The sequence below is a fragment of the Carica papaya genome, chromosome 7 (assembly GCF_054855325.1).
Source record: "Carica papaya isolate Zhongbai chromosome 7, ASM5485532v1, whole genome shotgun sequence".
NCBI lineage: Eukaryota > Viridiplantae > Streptophyta > Magnoliopsida > Brassicales > Caricaceae > Carica > Carica papaya.
The window spans coordinates 7,224,617-7,243,296 of NC_142315.1; the positions used below are offsets into that span (position 1 = coordinate 7,224,617).

Genomic DNA, 18,680 nt, shown 5'->3' on the forward strand with positions numbered 1-18,680 from the left:
CTTTCTTTTCTTATCCATTTCCATCATGTACTTGAAACAAGTTGATAAAACCATTATGTTCTTGTGTTAATTGATTTGGTAGCTTATTTTTTTAAACTTTTTTAGTGGATTCAAACCCATCTTCCTCATTAATCCAAGTTTGGATGAAGAGTTAGGAAAGTTTATTGTACTCCATGGGTCTGGCTTGTTGTTATGAGCCCACTTGACATGATGGTGTCTCTTTTAAGTGGTTTAAGATTATTCGTGCTCGCATTAAAGAGTTTTTTAAACCAAATACTAACTTTTAATAGGCTAATACATGATCTTAGGAACCTTTATTTTTTCTAAAATATTTAACTTTTTCAATGTTTAATATATACATTCTTGTACAATTTGGATTTGTTGTATGATAATTCTTAATTTTATTAATGTATTAAAAATTTAAACTTTGTTATATTATTTTAATAACACGTATTTATTGACGATTGTAGCAATAAAAATATATGAACAAATGATAATACTAATTACAACATTTTGTTAAAGTGTAAAGATGGAGAAAAAAATGATTTTGATCAAATTAAAGTATTATTAAAGTTTAATCATCTCTAAAATTATTAGTATTTTTTATCCTATATATAAAAAAAAAAAAACTATTCTAAAAATATTGGTTAAGGTAGAGCAAGTAGCGTATACAACTTTTTACTCTTTCCTACCAAATTTATTAAGAGATATTACAATTTTAAAACAAAATAATATTTTAAAAATTTGCAAAAAAGAACCAAAACTATTTAATAGTTAGTAGCAAAGTAGATTATCGAACAATAAAGTGGGCGTGCCGGAGTGGTTATCGGGCATGACTAGAAATCATGTGGGCTCTGCCCGCGCAGGTTCGAATCCTGCCGCTCACGCTCTAAATTGTTTTTGGGTGATTTGTCAAGTTCTAGCTTTAATTGTGGCCTGGTACCAACAAGAGCCCAAGTCAATTAGATGAGTACGATTAAGCCCATCTGCTATTCTTATCCATTAATTTTTTTTGTATTAAAATTACTCAAAAATATGTACTGAAATATAAATATATTTATTCTTTTAATTTACTAAAATATATATAAATTTATTATATTTTACATAAATGAATTAAGAAATTTAATTTAATTATTTTCAGACAAATTGACAGGATAAAACAACCTACATGCAGCAATGCTTATTCGTAGGATGAAGATGAGTGCATGATTCTACCTGCTTCGGGTGCTTATAGAAATAACATGTACGAGAATCAATTAATTAAATCAACAAACCCAATAAATAGAAGTATAATTAAATTGCTCGACACTATGTAATTGATATGCACAATGAAAATTAAAATTAAAATTTTCATTTAATTAATATTTTTTATAAAAAAAATGAGCATATAATGTTAAAAAATAATTAATCGAAATAATAATAATGTTTTTCAAAAAGTGTGTGGGTGGTTGCATGAATCATGAAGTAGTGAGTTCCCAGAGGGAGGCCACCTGACCCAACTGCCCAGGCCGGAAAACTCGTGCCCTGTTTCTTTTTTGGTGTTAATTAATTATGACGTCAGTTTATGAGTTTTGAGTAAAGAAGTATGATTGGTCCACGTGGAACACCGACTCTTTATATAAAATTTAAAATATAAAATAAAACGTCCACCACCAACTATCCAATGGCTCTTGACAAAAGTAAACCCTCTACTCCTCCAAGATGACTCCAGAGTCCACACCCCGCTTTCTTGATGTTTCCATTTCCATATCCATATCCATATGTATTTAAATATTTTTCATTTATTAAACATTAAAGTTTTTTAATGATCCAGTATTAATTTGACAACGTTAATTATATTATTATTTAGATGTGTCAGTTATACATCATTAATTTATATTTCTTTATCTAATCAAAGTAATATGTTTTTAAAAATATTAAATTATAACTTGTTACTGTAGCATAAATTTAATGTCCACGAATTTATTATAATTGTGAATATTCGCATATTTGTATATCCATACATTATAATAACATTAGGTGACTCCAACCTTTTTTATGTTGTATTTTTTGATTTTTTTTTTATTTATGGAATGACAAATATAAAACGAAAATTATTTTATTGATTTAAAAAACATACCTACACATGTGCCATGATCTATCTTGAACGTAATTAAACACAATCTCATTCGTTCATGTTATAAAAATCCATTAGTTTCATTTATTTTTGAACTTCACTTGTTGCATATTTTAATTTTCTTTTCATTAATTTTAATTAATTATTACCAATGATAAAGTAGTATAATAGTTAAGACTCTCGTAATTTACATAAAGGTTGCATGTAACACCCACCAAAACTTTTTTTTTATTTTTTATTAATAAACATAATTATTTATTTATTTATTTATTTATTTTTTAAAAAATAAAATTTATTAAGAATTAAATTAAAAATAATTTTGAAAAATTGGGTTCGGGGATATTTTTTTAAAAAAATAAAAGATCAAAAATTAAAACGCAATTTAAAAAATTTTTACCACGTCGGACGTCCGGTCAGTAACCCCGATCAATCAGGACGCGCCAAGTGGCAGAGGCGCTGAAGCAGGAAGCCACGCGAGGGGAGCCACATGGGCGATCCACGTGCACGCGATCGAACAACTGAGGTCCGTTCCTGCGCACACAGACGGCCCATAGTGAATCACACACGGACAGCTCAGATTGGATCGCGATGAACGGCCTAGATTCACTCCCTATTTAATCGTCATCAGACGATTCAGATCAAATGCGATGGACAGTCCAGATCAAAAGCGGATAGGTATAAATAACCTCATATGCACCCTAACCCTAACCCTAACCCTAGCTGCCAGAACTCATCGCCGGAGAAGACAACCCAGCTGCCGAGGAGCGGATCGCCACTGCACCGAAACCCTTTTCGACCGCCAAAAAGGTAAAAAAAAAAAATTTTGCACGAAATTCAATTTTAAACTCACTCATGACCAAATCGGAGTGAAAGAACCAGCCAATTGACCGAAAAATACCGACGAAGCCCGGCGTTGCCGCCACGGAGAATTTCACAAACCGCCTCTGATGAGGCCCTTCTCGATTCGCGTAATTTTTTTACCGTTATAATCACCGTTTTCTTCTCTACAGGTTGACCGAAGCGAAATACCCAACCAAAACGTGAGCCGGAGGAGCCACCGCACCGGAGAGCCCCGCCGCCAGTAAGTTTCAATTTTTCGTATTTTTTCGGCCCCCCGAGGCCCTTTAGCGTGTGTACTCGCATGAATCAATGTGAAATCGACCGAATTTGACTAACTCAAAGCGAACCGCCGCACTTGCCAAAACACGACGGAGCCACCGTGGCGGATTTCAGAAATTGGCCGAGTGGACCCTGGGACTAATTTTTGGGTTTATTTGAAACATTTGTAGGTACTGTAAACGCGTTTCAGTTCTCATAAAAAAATTCAAGAAACCTACGAACCCGCCCGTAAGCATAGTAAACCATTTACTTTTTCGGTGTCAATCGAGTAAGAACCCATCACCATATTCTCTATCATAAAATTGAAGTTTAAATAAACAATAATACGGTATTTTGTACAAATTAAATAGATGTGCATAACAAATTACGGATTGCTAATGGAGCCCAAACCAGACATTGTTCTCTGTTGATTTACTTTACAGTCTAAAAGTATGATAGTATATAATTTATCTATTTTATGGTTTGAATGTATGTATTACTGGCTTACCTGACCACTGTTTGATTTGGAATTTGAGACATGATTGCATTACCGGATGCATGTTTATTTGTTTATGTGATTATATTTGATTTGGTAATAGAGACTAAAGGAAAACAGGAAAGGGGTGTGATCAAATAAATAGATGGAATGACAGGCTTTTTAGATATCCTGGGAGATGGTGGACGGACTGGGTACATGGAGAATCCTACCGTGAACGTTGTCTCATACCAGACAGAGTATGAAGACTTGGTAATTTGGCACTCATACCGGAAGGGGTATGGGGACGGCTCGCTTTACCCTCATACCAGACGGAGTATTGAGATTTAATGTCATGACACTCATACCGGACGAGGTATGGGAACGACCCTGTAATTGAGATTGTTAAAGAAAATGGTTCACGTACAGCGGGAACATTCCTATGAACCCCCATGAATACTAGTAGGCTGGTGAAATGAGAAACAGTTATGATTTAGTTTATTGTTAATGGATATGAATTTATAATATGTTCTATGTTGCTGATTGTTCATGAAGTTATGATTTATATGGTATTATTGTTTTTATAAGTTGTTTTCATAAATTTCACTACGGTAAGTAAACGGTGAATGATTTTATGATTGATAAATAAATTTGCTAAATTTAATACTCTATTAGTTGTTTTAATTTTATACCAACCTTTGTTTCTATACCGGTGATATAGTATGATATCCTTACTAGACTAGTGTACATCATCCTTTATTTAACCATTTCAAATCAAAAGAACCTGGTTACATAGCCCGATCCGCAAGAAGATTGCGAGTAGATGGTAGATACTTTCTATTTTTTATTATTTTTCTTATTTATCGTGTTTCTTTCAAAAAATTCATTCCGTAATGTTGTTCAATACTTTTAAGTTATTGTGTAAAAGATGTCAATTTAAACATTTTATTTCGCTTCCGCACTTAAATTATTATATATTTCACTTTTGGATTTCTAAAGTCGCTACATTGCGAGTTCGAATTTAATTAAATATATAAAGATCATCATTTTATAAATGTATTATAAGTTAATAGTTATCAACCTATAACATTTGATTCAATGATATTAATGACTTAATTAATTAGTATATTGATAAAATTATAGTGGCTAAATTGAATTAAGTATTAATAAATTTATTTTGTATGTGGAATAAATGAATAGTCCTTAAGGATTAAGTTTATTTAGTTTAAATACTCACAATATGTCAGAAAATTCAATATAAATTTGTATTTTTTATAAAAAAAATTAATTAATAATTTTGAATCAATTATCACATACTTTTATAGTGCTTATATAAGTAAATCAATTGATTATAGTGATTTTCTTAATCACATGTGTTCCAACTAAAATCTATGGAGTCAATAATTATTGTGCCTCAGAAAGTATATGGTATTTCCCAATTTATATAAAATTAATCTATCAAAATACCATATAATATGATTTCAAATAAAAAAAAATTACAGTTCAATATATCGTGATTTTACGTTTTTTAAATTTGACACATCGATAATTCTAAGTAGATTTTCTAAAATTAAGAAATTAAAAAATGCAAAATATTTATAAAAAAATAAGACCCAAAAGTTTAGGAAATATTTTGCATATTAATTCTTATATATAGCACTTTAATTTTTTTTTTGTTTTAGTATTATTAAAATATATAATAGCAATCACTTGTTGATTTTTTTTTAAAGATATAGTGTAACAACTCAGAAAATTAAAAAAAAAAAGGATCAAAACGATATTGTTTAGGTCAGAAAAAAAAAAATATTTGACCAAAGGCCTGTTCACCTCCGGTTGGGGAGTAAGAGGAAGAAGAGGCCTACACACTGAAGAAAAAGGAGGAAGAGCCGTGGAGGGCTTTCCTCTCGCCAAATATAAATTAGGTAAAAAAAGAAAGAGCGCGACAGAGAGAGAAACAGATCAGAGCAAGTAGAGAGAGAGAGAGAGATAGAGAGAGTAAAGGGAAGAAGAAGCGATGACAGCACAGTATTCCTAAGTCGCGTTAGACCCGTGCAAAGAAAGAACCAGAGAAAAAAAAAACTCAAGCAAATCCAGAAATCAATCCGCATAGGGAAAAAAACGATCTGCGCGGCAGCTCGGCCTACATTTTTACTGTTCTACGGCTCCTTCCAGTGCGATTTCACCATATTTGTGCTGGATCTAAGGGCGCGAAGCATTTAATGGTAAGTTCTGGTCAATTCGCAGTGGTTCGTGGCAGCATACGGTGGTCCAGCAGCGACGCATGACAGTTTTCGGCTGCGACGTGTGTACGCTCCGGTGACATCGTGTGGAGGCATGCAACAGCGCGTCTTTTTGGTGGTTACACACGATTGTATTGGTATTCAGAAAATCTTATGTGAAGTAGATCCAAGAACGAAAATCAAGTAAGTACCTAAACGCTTACAAATGTAGTTTAATATTTCTAAAATATTAAAACTATGATATTTAATAATTGATAATTAGGTACATAATTTTGACGTGATTTTACCATTAATTGTTGTGTTCTTATTTATGTTTACTACTAAAATTACTGATGAATTATTCTGTTATATTTTGTAATTGAGTTCGTATATGTAATGATTACTATGTAATTATCAATATACTAAAAATACATATAAGAATATAAAGTGATGAATATTTATAATATGTGCATTATAAGTATAATAAATATTAAATAATAAAGTTAAAGAATTTATTAGCGACTTGAAACAAATAAATAAATATTAAAAGACATGTAAAACCCATTTAACCAGTATCACCGAGGGTGAGTGCGTGTGTGGCCTTTTGGCGTGTGATTATGGTGAACCCTACCTGTGGATATAACTTTAGTCAGACATGGCGAAACGACAAGTACTGTGAAATTATGAACTGAATACTGTGTACTACAAACTGTAAATTATGAACTGAATTATGACGTGTTCATGTGGTAGAGGGGATCCTTATTGCCCTCGTTGATACCGTCAAAAATGACATCGCACGATGAAACTATTATTAATAGGATATAAACTTATAGGAATGAATAAGGATTTATGTGTGATATTTATAATACTGAAATATTAAATTAATATTTATTGAACTGTTTACTGCTTAAATTATAATATTGAATACTAAATTATGATATTTATTGAACTGTTTATGTTATGAGTTATAATACTGAAATAAGTAATTTTGAATGTTTTTTAATAAACTGATTTAGAAAATTTGGTAATTGAATTAGGGCATAAATACTACGTATTTTCCGAATTAAAGAGAAAAGTGTTTTGAACTATCTCCATTAGTAGTTGTATGTTTTCTACTAACTTTAACATATTATCTTATTATTTGTTGGTAGTTACATGTTTACTGAACATATTGAATTTACTCTATTTATTGTTCATTTCTTCATATCAAGATATTCAAAATCCTGTTTTTGAACAGTGACAAACTTGTTAGGAGATCGTTCAATCTTTATTTTAATTCGAACAATATTTAATATTAATTATTTTATTTTTAATAAGTGTTTATTTTATAGTTTAGGCATATTTCATAGATATTTGATATTTTGACTTAATTATGCAACATATGTATTTTTATTATTTTAAGATTTACTGTACGAAAGTATTCTTATTAATTATCTTATCATAACGTTATAGGCATTCGGTCAAAACTCTATGTGAGAATCTGGGCCGTTGCATCTAGATTACCTCTCTCTATGTATAAATTAACCGTACTATATAATTTGTTAATGATTAAAGTATAAATTATAAAACTATTAGAAATAGAAATATATTAAATTAAAAATACAATTTACCTTTAATATATAAACTATTAAATATTACATAAAAATAACGTACAATACTATAATCATCAAATCTATAAACTAAAACTGGTTTTCTACCTGTTTTGATTCCTATTAATATTTTCCTTTTCCCTTTTGACAAGAAGAAAAACTAAGTCAAATTTTGGAAAGATAATATCCATATAATATTTTTTTTCCTTTTAAAAATATAATAAATTATAAAAATTTAAATTAATATTTATAATAATTTTATTAATATATTAATAAATTATATCATTAATAAAATATTATTTAAATCAGATAATAAGTATAAATTATAATCTTAATAAAATTTTTAATTAAAACGTAATAACTATTAAAATTCTATTGAAATTAATACATGTGCTAATTAATTTGAATTATATATAATTTTTAAAGACTAATTCATATATAAATTTAGTTATTATATATTTTAAACATTAGATATAATTGCGATACATGTGAGTATTACTTAAACTCTACTTTAATATTTAAATATATATTATTTATTTTGGGTGATGTAAGAAGTTTGACAGCCAATAGGCAGAATATATTAGCCAGCTAAACCGACGTCATTAACTAAAATACAAATTAATTAAAACTTTAAAACTGTATATACCGGAGTGACGTAAACATTCATGTCTGTAAAACACTCCTTTCCACCAAATTCTAGACATGAACCACATTTTCCATTATATAAATACCATGGTATGTAGCACCCGGAAAGGAGGAAAAAAAAAAAAAAAAAAAAAAAAGGGGGGCCACGTCAGCAGCCACGTCAGCAGGCCCGGTCAGCAGTCCCGGCCAACCGGGGCCTGCCACGTGGCAAGACCGCGTCACTCCAAAAGGAGCCACGTTGGCGATCCGCGTGGGTGCGATCCGACGGCCCAGATCAATCGCGCGATCGGACGGCCCAGATTCAATCGCACGGACGGCCCAGATTCAATCAAAAAACGAACGGCCCAGATTAAAACGAAATGAACGGCTGCGATCAAAAGGCAAGGGGTTATAAATAGAACCCCCACACCAGACCACAAACCCTAGCCGCCCGCCGCTCGCCGGAGAAGACGAACCAGAGGCCGACCGCCGCCACCCGCCGCCGCACCGGGGAAATTTCCGACCGCCGATCGAGGTAAATTTCATACCCCCGACTCGTTTTTTCCCGCTGATTCCTCCTATGGCCAAATTGAGGCCGAAATCCCGGCCAAACGGCCGGAATACGCGGCCGAAACCCAGCGGCGCCGCTGCGCCCCCTCTCGGTTTTTGCCTCCGACGAGGTCCTTCCCGGCCTCCGTTCGATGCAATTTTTATATCACCGTGATCACCATTCTTTTCTCTACAGGTTGACCGAAGCCAAATCACCAAAACACGAACCTCGCCGGAGAGCCGCCGTACCCGAGAACGCCGCCGCCGGTAAGCTCCGCTTTTCCGTGACTTTTTGGCCCCCCGAGGGCCCTAGGGTTGTTTTCTGACAAGGACCAATGCGAGTGTGGCCGAATTCGGCCGAAAACGGCCGAAAACAGCCAACCCGAGGCGACTCGCCGCCGTGCCGGAGTTGCGATTTGGGCCGAAAGAGGCCCTGGGCCTAATTTGGATTTTTTTTGGAACACGTGCAGGTACTGTTAGTGTGTTTCAGTTCCCCGGGAAAAATTCAGGGAAAATTAGGGACGGCATGCAGGCGCACTGTGAATCGTATTCGGATCCCGAAAACAAGTAAGGACCCCTCACCCTATTTCCTATCACGGTATTAAAGTTCAAAATGATAAAACGGTATTTCTTAAATTAACGAATGTGTGAAATTGCTTAAGGTGGCTAATGGAGCCCGAGTCTAGTGTGATTGGTGATTTACTGTTATTTAGCCTGTTTACAGCTTTAAATGCAAAATGAGGTTTGATGTGTTCATTTTACAGATTTGTGTGCATATACTACGTTTTTATTAATCATGGGTTGAATGACTGAAAAACTGATACTGTATGTTGTCTGTTCGGCATGAATTACTGTTTTGCTTGTTTGTATGTGAATTGATGATGCTGACTGAGGAAAAGGAAAATGAAAGATTGTGTAGACTGATAATTGTATTATGGGGGTCAGCCTAACTAGATATCCTGGGAGATGGTGGACGGACCAGGTCCGTAGGGAACCCTACCGGGATTGTGGTCTCACATGCCGGACGGGGTATGGAGATCTTATGGTTTTGGCGCCCATATCGGACGGGGTATGGAGACGGCCCGTTTCACCCTCATACCGGACGGGGTATTGAGGTTTATGGTTTTGGTGCCCATACTGGACGGGGTATGGGGACGGCCCGTTTCACCCTCATACCGGACGGGGTATTGAGGTTCATGGTTTTGGCGCTCATACCGGACGGGGTATGGGGACGGCCCTGGAAACTGATTATGAATGTTAAAGGTTAACGGGTAGCGGAACCCCTATGGACCCCCACGGATACTAGTAGGCTGGTAAATGAGAAAAAGATATGTTGTACAATGATTGAAATTTCAAGGGGCGTGATAAGTGTTATGTTTTACAGCTTATATTATTCAATGATTATGATAATGTTATTGTTTTTCTTATATTGTTTTCATAAATTCCACCGAGGTAAGTGGAGGGTAAAGGTTTTCATGTTAATAAACGAGTTTGTTGTAAATTATGCTCCATTGGTCTTTTGTGTTTTTCTACCCACCTTTACCTCCGTGACGGTGAGATATCGTGATGTTCTTACTGGGCTAGTGTAGCTCACTCCTTATTTAACCATTTCAGATCAGGAAGACATGGTTCCCGAGCCCGTTCCGCAGGAGGACGACGAAGGGGATGCCTAGAGACTCTGTAGTCATACTCATAGTTTTATTTTCGAGTTTCTCTCTTAGTTAGTTTAATCTTTTGTATTTTAAGTACGTTTTTGGGTTTTTTTTTTTTCGTGTAAGGGATGTTAACTGAAATTTTGATCTCGCTTCCGCATTTGATATATTTAAATACTCATTTCATTTTAATATTTCCGGGGCCGTTACATGGTACGCCCCGTATTAGGAAAACAAAGGGTACCCATTCCACGTGACAAATATATTTTTAGATAACATACATATATGTAAAGTATTTTATATATATATATATATACAAATTATCATATTAATATCCAAGTTTAGTATTTATTGTAGTATGATTCCTAATTTTTTTTATTATAATGTTGATTAATTAATTAAATTAATAAAAGTATTAGACTTATTTTTTTTACTATTCTTAATTTATTAATTTAATTAATCAAAATTATTATTTTTTTAAACTGTTTTATAAAGTGTACCAAGGTGACCTAATTATTTTAAACATTTTTCATTAAATAATGGAATAAAATTGGACATTTAAAACAATGAAACATATTAAAAAGTAAATTGTAATGAAAGAATATTATGGATCAAATTATATTAGTTATCTACATGTTAATTTTTAAATTGATGAAAACGTAAGAAATCAAAGTATTTTGGCCATCTCTTATTAGTTGATCCATAAATAAATTGATTAAAAATTTTATGGTAAAGTAAATCATTGATTCATCTAGTGTTTAAATATATAATTTATTTATAAGTTTACTAGATTGAAAATTAATGATATTTAAAAATCTATAGATTATATATTACATTTAATAAGAATTTATAATACATGAATATGATGTACTCAATGTATCTAAGCATACCCCACATATATATTAGAAATGATACCTCGGGACGAATGTAAAAATAAGTAAATTGCTTTTGCTCCAAGAACATATGACTATATTAGGTGTAAGAGCTGTGAATCTACATGTCTAGTGGATTTCTTGAGTGTTCGAGTTTATTTAGGGCATGAAACAACTCGAAGTATGGTAAGTTGTGAAACAAAATAGAAAAGTGTGCAGATAAATGGAAGTATGAGAGAAAGAAAAAAAATATATCAATGATATATGATTCCAATATGTAAGGTCTATGAGATCATTTCCTAAAAGGTAATATAATAAAGCATCAATATAAATGCATGCATAATTATATAAATCTATTCATAGAACTATAAAAAAATGAAGAGTCTTGAGCTAATAAAAACTGAGAAGATTGACTGAAGAACAAATTAAAAAATTTTATTAGAGATTCTGTTATATAATTCAGATTTAAATATTATTCAATAAGCGATGGAAATGACATAACCCATGAATACATAAGATTCTGCTGCAAATTTTGAAGACTTTTGATATCATAAATACATAACAAAAATATATTAAGACAGTAATTTCAAAATTTCAAAGCGAAACTATATGTTTTTTCGTGGTATTAGAGTTATTAAAATAACAATCATGGTAAAGTTAATCCTTAATTGTAAATGTCTCAAACTATTGGGATTAATGTTTAGTGTAGCCTATTTTTAGTGATTTCTTCGCCTTCTTCACATGCCCATTGTCATTTGTTCTTTCTTTATTTAATTATAAAATTTCTTTGGATATATCAATGTCATAAACTTGAATATACTAAAAATTATCTTATCTAAAATAATTCAAATCAAGAAGTCCCCAATCATGCACTTATATGATTAGTTCAAGAAAGATGATATGTTTTTACATACTTTGATTCTTTCCTCTTTAATTAAAGAGGTATTTTTATAAATTGTTGCTTTAACAACTTCTTTTGAAACTGAGAATGTTAGCCATCATGACTTCGTATCATAAAAATAAATAAATTCGTATTGGTCTTTAAGAATTAAAGAAGAATGATATCCTCATGTTTTAGAAGGCAAAATCTTTTGTTTATGAACTTGCAGTCGTGATGTTCTTGTTATCAACTGCATAATTTAAATGTAATCTATCAAAAAATTAGTCCTAAATTTCTTAGTATAACTTATCCATGCACAAATTTAGTCATTTTTTATAAGTTATATGGTTAATTAATTACTTAGTGAATTCTACTTAGGAGTTTATAAAAACATACCCTATGCTAATACAAATTTGGTTTTATTATTTTTCTTCTGAAATTTATTTTTATGCTCGTCCTTAGCTCTTTAATATTTTACATATATTTTTTATTGAATTTTTTTTATTAAAAATTTATCATTAATCGTTATTATGCTTTTAAACAAAATTTATCACTACCTTATATCTCAAGTAATGAAAACCTCTGTAACACCCAAAATAATTTTTTCTATTTTATTTTATTTTTGATGTAATTTAATTTAAATTAATTTTTGTGAATATAAAAATATTAATAATGATAAAATTGGGTAAAAATATTATTTGGATTTAATTGAAATTGATTTTGAAAAAAAGGGTGAAAATTTGGATTCTGATGGTATTTTTGAAAAGAAATTCGGAAACCGGGGTCAAAACGCAATTTAAAAAAATTGTGCCCCGTCAGTGCCACGTCAGCAGCCACGTCAGCGGCCCAAAATTTGCATCAAATTCTTTTGTTTCACATGTTCTTGCTTTCAAAATTTGTGTATCACCTGATAAACTTGATTCATTGTTGCTTGTATCTACCGCTGGGGGGGAGACATTGCTACGAGAGGTTATCTACAGGACATGTGCCGTGGAGATAGCAGATAGGAAACTGAGGGTAGACCTGATAGGGTTAGACATGGGGGGATTTTGATGTAATCCTAGGAATGGATTGGCTAGCGGCGTATCACGCCACCATAGACTGCTTTAACAAAAAGGTTGTATTTAATCCTCCAAACGAGGAGCCATTTACAAGTTAATAAAATCATTCAGTACTGATTTTTCCTAATGGCAAATTTTCTTAATTCCCAGTGCCTTAATCTTGTATTTTCTCTAACTAGGTAAACCCAAGAAAGAAGTTTGTATCCAAGAGATTCCAGTAGTCCGAGACTTTCCAGACGTATTTCCGGATGAACTGTCCGGTTTACCAGTGGACAGAGAGGTCGAGTTCACCATAGACTTACAGCCAGATACCCAGCCCATCTCGGTTGCTCCTTACCGAATGAGTCGCATTGAGATGGAAGAACTAAGGAAACAGATCACTGAGTTACAAGACAGTGGTTTTATTAGACACAACGTTTCTCCTTGGGGTGCCGGAGTTACTTTTGCAAGGAAGGGAGATGGAACGTTGAGACTGTGCATTGATTACAGAGGGATAAACAAGGTAACAATTAAGAACAAATATCCTCTTCCCCGGATTGATGACCTTTTCGATCAGTTGCAGGGTGCACATGTCTTTTCTAAGATAGATATATGATCAGGTTACCATCAGGTAAAGATAAGAACAGAAGACATCCCCAAGACGGCATTCCGAACCAGGTACGGATACTATGAGTTCCTGGTCATGCCGTTTGGGCTAACCAACGCCCCGGCCATCTTTATGGATCTAATGAACAGGATCTTCAGAGAGTTCTTAGATCAATTTGTCATCGTGTTCATCGATGATATCTTAGTCTACTCAAAAAGTAGAGAAGAACATGCTCATCATCTTGCCCAAGTCTTACAAGTCCTCAAGGAAAAGAAGTTGTATGCAAAGTTGAGCAAGTGTGGATTCTGGCTTGAGCAAACCGCCTTCGTAGGACATGTTATATCGAAGGAAGGGGTATCAGTGAACCCCGAAAAGGTTGAAGCGGTAATTGGTTGGGAAAAGTTGATAACAGTTAAGGAAATTCACAGCTTTCTGGGGATGACAGGTTATTACCGCCGGTTCGTCGAAGGGTTCTCTAGCCTAGCAGCTCCTCTAACCCGACTCACAAAGAAGAATGCAAAGTTTGAATGGAATGAGAACTGCGAAAGGAGTTTTTCAGAATTGAAGAAGCGACTAACTACTGCACCCGTACTGGCTCTACCGAGCGGATCGGGAGGGTATACAGTTTATAGTGATGCCTCCTATCTGGGCCTGGGTTGTGTCCTGATGCAGCATGGAAATGTTATAGCATATGGGTCCAGACAGCTAAAGAATCATGAGAAGAACTATCATACCCATGACTTGGAACTTGCCGCAATCATACACATCTTGAAAATCTGGCGCCATTATTTGTATGGAGAAACCTTTCAGATCTATACCGATCATAAGAGTTTGAAGCACATCTTCACTCAGAAGGATCTCAACATGCGTCAGAGAAGGTGGATGGAACTCCTCATGGACTATGATTGTGATATCTTATACTATCCAGGTAAGGGCAACGTGGTAACCGATGCCCTCAGCAGGAAAAGTACAGGCACCCTAGCCCATTTGATGGTTTCAGAATGCAGGTCAATTGGGGCCACACAACAGGTTTGACTGCAAGATCTGAAGAGGGCCACATGTTTGGGCCACCTAGCAGTCCAACCCGAGTTAATCCAAAAAATAAAGAAAGCCCAGTCAGTCGACCCCGCCCTAGTAACCCGCAAGAATGATGCAGAACAGGGAGTGAGTTCAAAATTCCAGATCTCTGCCGACGGATTGATTCGTTTCAAGGACAGAGTGTGTGTCCCAGACGACAGTGAGTTAAAAAGAGACATCATGACGGAGTCCCATAGTTCAAAGTTTGCCATGCATCCAGGAAGTACCAAACTATGCGACCTCGGTTATGGTGGAATGGGATGAAGAGAGATATAGCTGACTTTGTATCTAAGTGCTTGGTATGTCAGCAGGTCAAAGCAGAACATCAACGCCCAGGTGGGTTACTTCAGCCTTTACCGATTCCAGAGTGGAAGTGGGAACATATCACTATGGACTTCGTATCCGGACTACCCAAGGCACGATCAAGACATGATGCTATATGGGTAATTGTTGACCGACTCACTAAGTCTTCCCACTTCCTGGCCATCAGAATGACTGATTCTTTGGATAAGTTGGCAAGAATGTATATCCGGGAGATAGTCAGATTGCATGGAGTCCAAGTGACAGTGGTATCCGACAAGGACCTCAGATTCACTTCTCGATTTTGGAATAGCTTCCAGCAAGCCATGGGAACAAAGCTGTCCCTCAGTACTGCTTTCCATCCTCAGACCGATGGACAATCAGAAAGAATAATTCGTACACTGAAAGATATGCTCCGAGCTTGTGCCTTTGGCTTTGGGGGCCATTGGGACGACCATTTACCCCTGATAGAGTTTGCCTACAACAACAGCTATCAAACGAGTATTGGCATGGCTCCGTATGAGGTGTTATATGGACGCCCATGCAGGTCACCGATTTGTTGGGAGGAAGTGGGCGACAGAAGGTTGTTCGGTCCGGAGTTGGTAGAGGAGACCACTTCGAAGATAGCTAAAATCAGAAAGAACATTCAGACAGCCCAAAGTAAACAGAAGAGTTATGCAGACACCCGGAGGAGGGATCTAGCGTTTGAAAAAGACGACCGAGTGTTTCTTAAGGTCACTCCTTTTAAGGGGATCAGTAGGTTCGGCAGGAGGGGGAAACTGAACCCCCGATTTATTGGGCCGTTCGAAATCCTAGACAGGGTTGGTACTGTTGCCTACAGACTAGCACTGCCTCCAGAGCTCTCCAGAGTCCACAACGTGTTCCACGTATCCATGATACGTAAGTACAACCTTGACCCTTCTCATGTCTTGACTCATGAACTGCTTCCACTTCAAGAGGACTTGTCTTATGAAGAAGTACCTGTTGGTATCACGGACCGACAGAGCAGGATACTCCGCAACAGGGAAATATCATTTGTAAAGGTCATGTGGCAGAACCACACGCCCAGAGAGGCTACTTGGGAGCTAGAATCAGACTTTAGAGCCCAATATCCCCATTTGTTCGACCAAGAGTAAGAGGCAAATTTGGGGGACCAAATTTCTTAAGGGGGGAGAGTTGTAACACCCAAAATAATTTTTTCTATTTTATTTTATTTTATTTTTGATGTAATTTAATTTAAATTAATTTTTGTGAATATAAAAATATTAATAATGATAAAATTGGGTAAAAATATTATTTGGATTTAATTGAAATTAATTTTGGAAAAAAAGGGTGAAAATTTGGATTCTGATGGTATTTTTGAAAAAAAAAATCGGAAACTGGGGGTCAAAATGCAATTTAGAAAAATTGTGCTCCGTCAGCGCCACGTCAGCAGCCACGTCAGCGGCCCAGTCAGCAGCTCTGGCCAACCAGGACCTGCCGCGTGGCAAGGCCACGCCGACCCGGGAACGGGCCACGTGGGCGATCCGCGTGCGCGCGATCGGACGACCCAGATGCGTCCCCGCGCGCACGGACGACCCAGATCAAGCGTGCGCACGGACGACCCAGATGCACGCGTACGGACGGCCCAGATTCAATCAAGTACGGATGGCCCAGATTTAATCAAGTACGGACGGCTCAGATTTAATCGCGATGGACGGCCCAGATTTAATTCAAATTAAATCGCGATCGAACGGTCCAGATTAAATCAAGATGGACAGCTGTGATTAAAAGGCAAAGGGTATAAATCAACCCCCCACACCTGACCACAAAAACCCTAGCCGCCAGCCCTCGCCGGAGAAGACGAACCAGACGCCGGAGGAGTCGGCCGCCGCCACCCGCCGCCGCACCGGGGAGTTTTCCGACTCCCGATCGAGGTAAATTTCATACCCCCAGCTCGTTTTTCAATGCTGAGTTCCCCTGTGGCCAAATTGGAGCCAAACTCCCGGCCAAACGGCCGAAACGCAGCGGTGCCGCCGCGCCCCTCCTCGATTTTTGCCTCCGATGAGGCCCTTTCCGGCCTCCGTTTGATACAATTTTTATATCACCGTGATCACCATTCTTTTCTCTACAGGTTGATTGGAGCCAAATCACCAAAACACGAACCACGCCGGAGAGCCGCCGCACTCGAGAGCACCGCCGTCGGTAAGCTTCAGTTTTTCGTAATTTTTTGGCTCCCCGAGGGCCCTAGGGTTGTTTTATCGCAGAGACCGATACAAGTGTGGCCGAATTCGGCCGAAAACAGCCAACCCGAGACGAATCCGGCGGTGCCGTCGCCGGAGCACGGCGGAGCCACCATGCCAGAATTGCGATATTGGCCCGAAGGGGCCCTAGGTCTGATTCTGAGATTTTTGGGACACGTGCAGGTACCGGTAGCGTGTTTCAATTTTTTGAAAAAAAATTCAGGAAATTTAGGGATAACCCGCAGGCGCTCGGAAAAGCCTATTTCGGGTCCCGAAAGCAAGTAAGGATTTCTCGCCCTATTTCCTATCACGCTATTAAAGTGCAATAAATGATAAAATGGTATTTTATGAATCAATAGCTGTGTGAAATTGTTTAAGGTTACTAATGGAGCCCGAGTCTAGTGTATTTGTCGGTCAGTTGTTGTTTGTTCTATTTTACAATTTTAAATGCAGTATGATGTCTGATGTTTTTATTTCATAGTTTCGTGTGCATGTATCACTGTTTCATTGATTATGGACTGAATGACTGAGAACCCGATGTTGTGTGTTGTCTTGTTGGCATGAACTATTGGTTTGCATGTTTGTGTGTGACTTGATGATGGTGACTATAGTAAAAGAGATAAAAAGTTATGTGAATTGGCAAACGGATAATGTGGACAGCCTGACTAGGTATCCTGGGAGATGGTGGACGGACCGGGTCCGTAGGGAATCCTACCGGGAATGTGGTCTCTCATACCGGACGGGGTATGGAGATCTTATGTGTTTTGGCGCCCATACCGGACGGGGTATGGGGACGACCCGTTTCACCCTCATACCGGACGGGGTATTGAGGTTCATGGTTTTGGCGCCCATACAGGACAGGGTATGGGGACGGCCTTGGAATCAGGTTATAAGTGTTAAGGGTTCACGGGTAGCGGGACCCCTATGGATCCCCATGGATACTAGTAGGCTGGTAAAGAGGAATTATGCTGTTTAAAGATTAAAATGCAAACGCGTGATAAATGTTGTATTATAAAGTCTATGTGATAACGTGATAATGATAATGTGTTGCTTGTGTATTATTTTATGGATCTCACCCAGGTAAATGGAAAGTAAACGTTTTTTTGAACAAATGGGTTTATTACAAATTATGCTCCATTGATCGTTTTTGTTTTCTACCCACCCTTACTCCTGTGGCAATGAGGTAGAGTGATGTCTTTACTGGGCTAGTGTAGCTCACTCCTTACTTAACCATTTCAGATCAGGAAGACGTGGTTCCCGAGCCCGTTCCGCAGGAAGACGGCGAATGAGATGCCTAAAGATCCCATAGTTATAATTGTAGTTCTTACTTTCGAGCATTTATTTTAATTAGTTTATTCCC

General features: G+C 36.3%; 1 non-coding gene across 1 annotated transcript; it reads left to right on the forward strand.

Moving 5' to 3' along the window:
- The first annotated feature begins 805 nt into the window (after window positions 1-805).
- On the forward strand, window positions 806-887 carry TRNAS-AGA (transfer RNA serine (anticodon AGA)). Its single transcript has one exon. It is a non-coding gene; the product is annotated as a tRNA-Ser (tRNA).
- Window positions 888-18,680: the final 17,793 nt, after the last annotated feature.